This window comes from Trichosurus vulpecula, chromosome 7 (genome assembly GCF_011100635.1).
Source record: "Trichosurus vulpecula isolate mTriVul1 chromosome 7, mTriVul1.pri, whole genome shotgun sequence".
In the NCBI taxonomy this organism is placed as follows: Eukaryota; Metazoa; Chordata; class Mammalia; order Diprotodontia; family Phalangeridae; genus Trichosurus; species Trichosurus vulpecula.
Genome location: NC_050579.1, coordinates 46,845,564 through 46,853,986, shown reverse-complemented (window position 1 = coordinate 46,853,986; position 8,423 = coordinate 46,845,564). Strand labels below are relative to the sequence as shown.

Sequence of the window (8,423 nt, the reverse complement as noted above, 5' to 3'; positions counted from 1 at the left end):
TGAAGAAAACCTTAGCATCAGATTCTGCTTTAGGTTGGTGATTTTGGGCCTTTGGTAACTCACATTGGAGCTAAGAAAAGGAAATAAAAGTCCTGCCTTTTAACAACTAAATATAGTCAAGCAAAACAACTTTACATATTGGCTGCTTCTGAAAAGGTATGTGTCATTAGCCTCTAATTCACTGCCTCTGTTCAAAGATGTGGAAAGCAACGTTTATGATCAGATTCTGGAGACCTGATGCCAATGCAGTGGCCACCTTTCAGAAATCTGCGAAACTGGTTTTTCTTTCCAATACTGTAGTCATTGTGTAACTTCCTCTCCTGATTTTGCTCACTGACTCTGCATCAGCACCTACAAGTCTTCCCAAGGATTCTCTGAATCTATCCTTTTTGCCATTTCTTCCAGCACAATAGCGTTCCTTTTTATTCATGTAGCATTTGTCCAACCATTGTGGGATCAATGAACATCCACCTTCCTTGTTTCTAATTATTTGGTTGTTCTTTTTTAAAAAAGTGTTCCCATAAATATTTTTTCCTACATATCTTACTCTGACGTGCATTGCTGGGTCAGGCATTCCAAAATACTGTAGGGAATCGCTGGATAAATTCCCAGTTCTAACAAGAATAAATTCATGGTTATTAAGTTGTTTCCAGTTCCTTGTGACCCTGTGGACCATACTGTCATCTTGGGAAAGATACTCTTGAGGACTAAGGTGAACAGAGATTAAATGACTTGTCCAGGGTCACCCACAGCTAGTTAAGTGTCTGAGGCCAAATTTGAATTCAGGTCATCCTGACTCCACACCAAGAGTCACCTGATGAATTCGTAATTTTGCCTTTCTTCACAGCCTCTGCGTTTTGAAAGAAGGATTCCCTGAGAAAGAAAAACAATCAGTTAATGGAAGGCAGGTTCTGGACTGCAAAACCGTAGAGGTGGACTCCGCAAGCAGTCAGAAGCCTACTTCAGTGGATTCATCTGGCCAAATTAACAACCATCCTAGAAATCCAGGAAGACTTTGGTGTCCTGTTGCTGAGGACGTTGCTTAAAGAAGGGATATTCAGGGGCCGGTTAGCTCAGTTGGTTAGAGCGTGGTGCTAATAACGCCAAGGTCGCGGGTTCGATCCCCGTACGGGCCAGCTTCTTTTACCTGGGACATTTGCGGAAATCCCACTCTCTACTGGACTGAATGAAGCACAGGGAACTCACCTGTAAACCCACTACTGCCACAGCCCTTTCGGGGTCAACGAAACTAGCCGACCAAAGACAAGTATGAAACCACGACAATGGATAATAGTCTAATCTTCCATCATTGTCACTCGAAGAGAGGAGGAGTTGGGGTGGAGGGCAATCCAAAAACCCTTAGAGCGACCTTCTCTCCAACACTTCCTAAAATACACTTTTTATTGATATCTTTCAGGTCACCGGAATTTCTTCCTCTTCCTTTCCCCAGCCCCTCCACAAAACCAACCCATTCAACGAGCAATAATTCTTTACAGAAAAAATGAGGAGGAAGGGGAAACACTAGCAAAAATCGAACACGCATTGAAGAACTCTGAAAATACGTGCAACGTTCCACACTCGTGGACCTCTGACACTTCTGCGGAAGAGTGCGGGTCGGAATGCTTTCTTAGATCTCTTCTTTGGGGCCACGTTCTTTGTAATTTTGCAACATTCACTTGTAGTTGCGCTTTCCACTGACATTGTGTTAGTTCGTGTGAATAGTTTTCTTGACTGCTTACTTCACTCTGCATCAGTGTGGAAATCATTCCGTGCTTCTCTGTAGTGGTTCGTGGTTATTCGTTTTTTCTTACAGCACCGTCGTGGCCCATGACACTCAGGAACCACAATTTGTTTAGCTCTTCCTCCCAGTCCACGGGCATCCACATCTCGTTCATTGAAACACAGGAAGTCTCCTTACCCAGAGTAGCCCCCGACTCGTATATCCACTGAAGCACGTTTGCTGTCCTCCTCCCACAAAGTGAAGGGAAGTAAACGGACAAATGCATTGCACAGGCAGTGAGAGAAATGGGAAGGAATCCTTGACAATGGAACTAGGAAATGCGCAGAAACTGGATTGTCCTAGTTGCTCAGCAGTGAACACCATCTTTAGGATAAATTAGTAGGGTTGGGAACTCGGCAGGGATTTTTCTTGTCTGTCTCCTTTAACTCCAAGCAAGAGCACTGACTTGGATGGGGACCTGCAGCTAGTTAGCTGGCTGTTCAGGGGCTGGACTGGCCCAGAGAACAGTTCCGAGATGTTGCGGGAAGGAATAGAAAGCTCCTCGGAGCAACAAGGGGCGAAGGTGGGGCCTGCACAGACTTGAGCCTGGAAAGAGACCCTCCCCGCCCCCAGCCCCCTCTAACCTACAGGAACCCCAGTCCGGCGTGCCCACAGGGCACTCCGCCTGCCAGACTGGCCACACTGCTAGTCTTCTACAAGCGTTCTAGAGCGACGTCCCACCATTCTGTGAAAAGGATGTCAGGAGCTAGGTGGGGTTGGCCTGCTACTAGGTCTATACCCTAAAGAGAAAGAAGAAAGAGGGAAAGGACCTGTTTATGCAACACTTTTTATAGCAGTTCTTTCAGTAGGGGCAAAGAGCTGGAAAATAAAGGAGTGCCCACTAATTGCGGAATGACCCAACGGATTGTGATATCTGAATGGAATGGCGTACTAACGAGCTGTAAGTTAATGGCACAAGAGAGTGTCAGAGAACCCACCGAATATTATAAGGTCTTTGACATTTTACCACCATTGTTTAAACCCTACCTATAAAAGGATGTAGCTGTGTCAGGTCAAAGTGGACCAGGAGTTGGAGCAATCTGACTGTTTCCCCCTCATTTAAGCACTAGTTTCTCTTTTAGCTTACGTGACTGGTTTGGGTCTGTTTTTGTTTCTGACAGTCCTTAGTGAACTGCACTCTGTTAGGAGCCCCACTGATGTCTCTGTGATAAAGAACAAGCAGAAGACTACACTCTCTTTCCAGTTTCTTTCTCTGTGTCACTGTCTGTGTCTCTCTCCCTGTGTCTTTGTCTCTGTTATTCTGTGTCTATCTCTGTCTCTCCGTCCATCTCTCTCTGTATCTCTCTCTATGTCTTTCTGTCTGCCACTGTCTCTCTGCCTCCTTCTCTCTCTCTCTCTCTCTCTCTCTCTCTCTCTCTCTCTCTCTCTCTCTCTCAGCTTTAAAGCATTTCCTATGTCCTCCTCTATGCAGATTCCCCAGCCACCTTTACTCCCTTTTCAGTCTTAGCCTCATCACCTGGGTCAGGGCTCCATCTCCAGGGAGAGGTTTGAGGTGGGTAACATCAGCATGATTTGTGTGAAAATGTAACTGACGCCAAGTACCACAGGCCACAAGGAGCTCCAGTGCTCTCTCCAAAGCTCCTGACTCTGGACCCAATGCCTGATTAGCTACCGGGAAGCTGTGCTTGGTAGAAACAATGTGGTGTCTTCACTGAGTATCCTTGTTGAATGTCCTGTCTGGTGTCATAGTCTGCATAGAAGTATGCTCCTAAGTGTTCTGGGGAAAAGCTCTGGACTTCTTGGCTGTATACTCTTCACTATGGCTGTACAGCTCTTGGCATCTTCGAACACCTTAGTGGTGAGGTCATGTATTCCCTGCCCTCAGTGGAGCCTACAATCCAGAACTGTTGACGTCTTCACAGAAAATCTTAGTCAATCATTTTAAAGCTTTCCAAAGAGGTGACATGATAACTGCAAAATTCCCAAGTGACCCTGAATCAATTTGTTGTAAAGGAGTACTGTAATTGGCTTGGAAGGAGAAAACACTTTTAGGCGTCTGGTCACAGTTACCAAAGTCATGTAGCTTTTGTGTTGTGGTTGATTATTGTGAGGTAAAGCCGCGTAAAGACAAGAAAGAAAATGTAAGTGAAAAGCCCAGGAGAAGACTAAGAGCTAGAGATGTCTGTGTAGGAGTGAGCGGAGTAAAGAGGAGCCCTGCAGTGGTCTGAGCTGTGTGGGCAATTGTGGAGCAGGGTAAGGGTAGGCGGGGAGGCTCGTAGGTTTCAATCTGTTTGTTAGTGACCTCCGGGTACAGGTCCATGAAATTGGAAATCAGGAAGGTGAGGTCTCGAAGGATGAGTGGATTTGAGAGGCAACTGGGAGTTTCTTTAGAAGAGGGGAAAGCCGCCTGCACCCAAGATCATTGAAAGGCATGTTGTAGAAGTTGCTTCTTTGTGTGGGCATTGGTGGTTCAGTGGTAGAATTCTCGCCTCCCACGCGGGAGACCCGGGTTCGATTCCCGGCCAATGCAGTCCTGTTTTAGGTATCTGCTCGCGTACCAAAAACAAGGCCGCCCTTCTCCACCACGTAATTTCTCCCTTGCTGGGACTCGACTCAAGGTTTGGCACGTCCAAGGCAGCCCCATCTCCCAGCCGTGTTTCTTCGTAGTCTCCAATCCCCTTTTGCTCATTGCCGTACTGTTTGTGTGCTTCCTCTTCCATTCTCTCTTCCATTCAGTAGACGTTCATTGAACACCTACTGCGCCATAGTCTTTTGTTTGTGTGCCGGCCTTTCTGTCCACGGTGCTTAGCTCGGGGCCTGGCACATAGTTGGCCTTTAATAAATGAGAGCTGACCGACTAGTATACTGACTCACTACTTGACTGACTCTTTGTGGGGTGCAATAAGACAACCCCGTATTTCCACCGACCCTGGAAGGTGAAAGAAGTCCATAAATCGGAGCAAAGGATCAATTCAGGCCACATATAATTTCCCCAAAGATACATACCACAAGCCGCACCTTTCCAGTTCTCTCTTTCCTAGGTTTAAGATACCATAACCCCAATGAAAACTGAATAAGAGATACGTAGGATAATCCATCCTGCACTTCGGACCTAAACCAACAAGGATTGTGGGAGATGAAGAAAGTAGAAGAAAAAGCTAGGTCCCACCGAGATTTGAACTCGGATCGCTGGATTCAGAGTCCAGAGTGCTAACCATTACACCATGGAACCACCTCGGAATCCACTACTCTTTCGTTCTTTTTCAGTAAGATTTGGAGCATTTACCTTCCACGTCAATTGTGAATTCTTTCTTTCCAAGAAATTCTACCTTGTGTAAGGAAAAGCGACAACGTCCCCACCTGCAAAGACACCACCAGCCACTTCCATCCATTGATCACCTGTCTGCCTCTGCATCTCCGTCTCTGTGTCTCTGTGTCTGTCTCTCTCCATCCTTCTGTCTCTCTTAGTCATTGTCTCTGTCTCTGTCCATTTCTGTCTCGATTCCTGTCTGTCTTTGTCTCTGTCTCTGTCTCTTCCCCGGTCTTCCACCCTCCCCTTTTCATTCTTTACAGTAGTTTCCATAGGGTACAGTATCAGATCGCCTTACACACCAAAGGGCCTAGGTTCGAAATCAAGCAGAAATCTTTGCCCCTCCCCCACCCATCCACTTCCCTAGCACACTCTCCATTCCCTCTTGGAAGAGGAAGGGGTCTCTCACAGAACTGTTGATAGTCCGAGAGACCCTAACAGGGTTTCCTTGCATCGAAGTCGGTACCCCACTCACAATAAAGATGTCTAGACCTTTAGTAGACAGATAAGTGATGCCCACTACTGTAAAAGGTCCTTGCTCTGAGGACCACAGCATCCCAACTCCCCAAATCACTCATCCTCAAATCCAGCTATGGAAGGGTCACACAAAAACTGTCATGACCAAAAAGCTCTTGTGGAGAAACCTGCTCAGCTTGGGTGAGAGGGAACAGGTTGATACCTTTACCCATCAGAACCACAGGTCCCGAAACACCACTACCACCCTACTCCCTAGGATGGCCTGGTTCCCTTCCCACTTGGGGCCTTCCAGAGACACATGGGACCATGAAAAGGATTCTCCTCAATCACAAGTCCTGCCTTAACCAGAGTTGGGCTAATGAGGAGGGCGAGGTAAAGATGCAGAATGAGCGAATCTGGGATTGGTGCAGTTGAGAGGGGATCAGGATTCTCAGGGAATTCCCCAGTTCTCCGCTCTACTGGAGAAGAGAGATATAAATTGGGAGAACAGAGAGATAGAGGCAGAGAGACCGAGACCGAGAGAAAAGAAGAAGAAGAAGAAGAAGGAGGAGGAGGAGGAGGAGGAGGAGGAGGAGGAGGAGGAGAGACAGAGAAGGTCAGTGAACAGGGTGAGTGCCTGAGAGATTGAAGGCCTCGTCATTTGCTCTTGAACAAAGCAGAGACTATGAACTCCATGTTAAAGTGGAATGTACATGCTCCAAATGTCAGTGAAAGCTAGTGAATGATAGCATTGATTTAAGAAGTTTGATGATGTACCAGTAGGCATTCTGGGCCCTGGACTTGACTCCAGTGGCTCAATTTCATTCACTGGGAACCTCTTAGGTTTAATTTCTAGGAAATTCCTTTTGTCCACACACTGACAGACAAATATGATTCTCTTCTTGATTATCCTTTCAGTCCAATGTGAAGGATTCTCCTACTTATCCCTTCTTCCACTCCTTGACATAGAGACACTATTTGGCTTGTTGTTTGTCTTTTGTTCTTGAAGAAAAAGACCATGGCATCAAGAAGGTGATGCCATGACTTTCAATGGGATTTAAGTGAGGGAGGGCTGTACATAGTCAGCAGGCTCACTTTCTCCTCTGGATCCTTCTGGGTATAGTGGCAAGATAGAGATCAGTACAACTGGAGATGGCACCCGTTGCAGTGGGAGACCCTGGCTTTTTTAAGCTAAGGTCTTTCCCAGTTCTCATTTTGACTGAGGCAATGCCCATTCCGTGACTAAGGTTAGGTAAGAGATGAGCCAAGGAATGGCCCCTTTTACCTAATTAAAAAAATCAATCTGGGAGGGGAAGACCCTCAGGTTTTCTGGCCAAAACAAAAGCAATTACTATTTGCATTCACTCTGAGCCATCAGGGCCCAAAAAAGTGGGGCTTGGCTGGCCTAGGACCTATTGTTGGCCAAGCTATGAGAGCAAGAGTGAATTGGGTTTAAAGCATGTCTTTAAGAAAGAAATCTAGCTAGTAAACCCCAAGATATCTTGGGTTTCAGCCATGAAATTTTATATTCCTTTGGGCAGAGCACCAGCAGGTAAGTACGATATCCTATGTAGACAGAGGGAGAGGAAAGGAGAGGGATAGGAGAGAGGGAGAGGGAGAGGAAGGAAGGAAGGAAAGAAAGAAAGGAAAGAAAGAAGGAGCTGCATTCCCCACTTGTAAGTGGGACAGCAGGGAATAATCACAGGTTGTTGTTTGTCCTTCCTTCTCGGAGAGAACCATGACATCACGAAGGTGATGGTATGACTTGCGAATGAATTGGATTTAAGTGAGGTAGGGCTCTGCAAAGTCACCAGCTTCACTTTCCCCTCCGGAGCCATCTGGGTCCACTGCCAAGATACAGATCAGGACGACTGGAAATGGCTCCCACTATTTGACTAGGAAGCTCTTGGAGAGCCCCTGGTCCACGGTTCTCACGCACTTTTCTGCCTCTGTGCGCTGACTTTTGTTACTTAATCTCCTTCCAGACAGCAGGACCTCAGCGTCACTACAGATCTAAGTTAGTGTCCTGAGGGCACCTTGGACTTGGAGTTCTTGGTTCCTATCTTAGGACCTTGCACAGCACACTTATTTGATGTTTTTTTTTTTTTTTCTATCGTGTTGTATCCCTGAGACTGAGAACAAGAAAACGTATTTGGAAGCTGTGTGCATTGAACTGATCGAACTGTCATTGAACTGTCCCCTTTTTTGGTCCTCGACTCCCTTTCCCCCCACCCCCCGCCCCCGCCGCCCCAGCGTCTATGGAGCGTCTGGGCGAGCCAAGGTCTTGTCCTGACGCACCTAAAGGTTCGGCAGGCTCTCGTTTAAGCCTTGACTGAATGGGTGAATCCTGAAGAGAATATGATAATTGCTCCGAAACACTCGAGATTATGAAATTTACGACGCCCTCTCACTTAAAAAAAAAAAAAGTGGTCTATCAGGCTTGAGGGAAAAACTAGCCAAAAAGCCTGGACTGTGGAAATGCAGAGCAGAGGAATGAGCGCAGCAGGGGACGTTGCCCTGTCAGCTATTTTCATAACTTAACTAAATTCCTAGAGCCTCCATATTATGTGTGGATAACCGCAAGGCATATGTCTCTCCCCCGCAACCCCCCGCCCCCCCACCCCCCCGCTTAGCAATATAACTCCTTTTTAATATTAAAAAAACCATATAAGTTTAGCTTACGTCCACTGGTTACACCCTCTAAGACAAGTTCATATAGATAAGCTTAGCTGGGCTCCTATAAATTAAACTTATACCCTCGTAGGCATAACTTTGGCTTAGATAAGCTTAGGTGGCCCCAAGGTACCGCCCGAGATTACCCTCTGCATGCGCGCCCCAGATAAAACTTCTTCCCTTCTCCTGAAAAACTCGTGGTTTTGTTTACCTGGCAGCCAGCTTACGCTGTGACAGACCATC

At 46.6% G+C, this 8,423-nt stretch overlaps 3 non-coding genes across 3 annotated transcripts; 2 read left to right on the top strand and 1 right to left on the bottom strand.

Moving 5' to 3' along the window:
* The first annotated feature begins 1,062 nt into the window (after nt 1-1,062).
* Nucleotides 1,063-1,136, top strand: TRNAI-AAU. Its single transcript has one exon. It is a non-coding gene; the product is annotated as a tRNA-Ile (tRNA).
* Nucleotides 1,137-4,200: 3,064 nt separating this feature from the next.
* On the top strand, nt 4,201-4,271 carry TRNAG-CCC. The gene has a single exon. It is a non-coding gene; the product is annotated as a tRNA-Gly (tRNA).
* A 630-nt stretch (nt 4,272-4,901) lies between these two features.
* Nucleotides 4,902-4,973, bottom strand: TRNAQ-CUG. The gene has a single exon. It is a non-coding gene; the product is annotated as a tRNA-Gln (tRNA).
* Nucleotides 4,974-8,423: the final 3,450 nt, after the last annotated feature.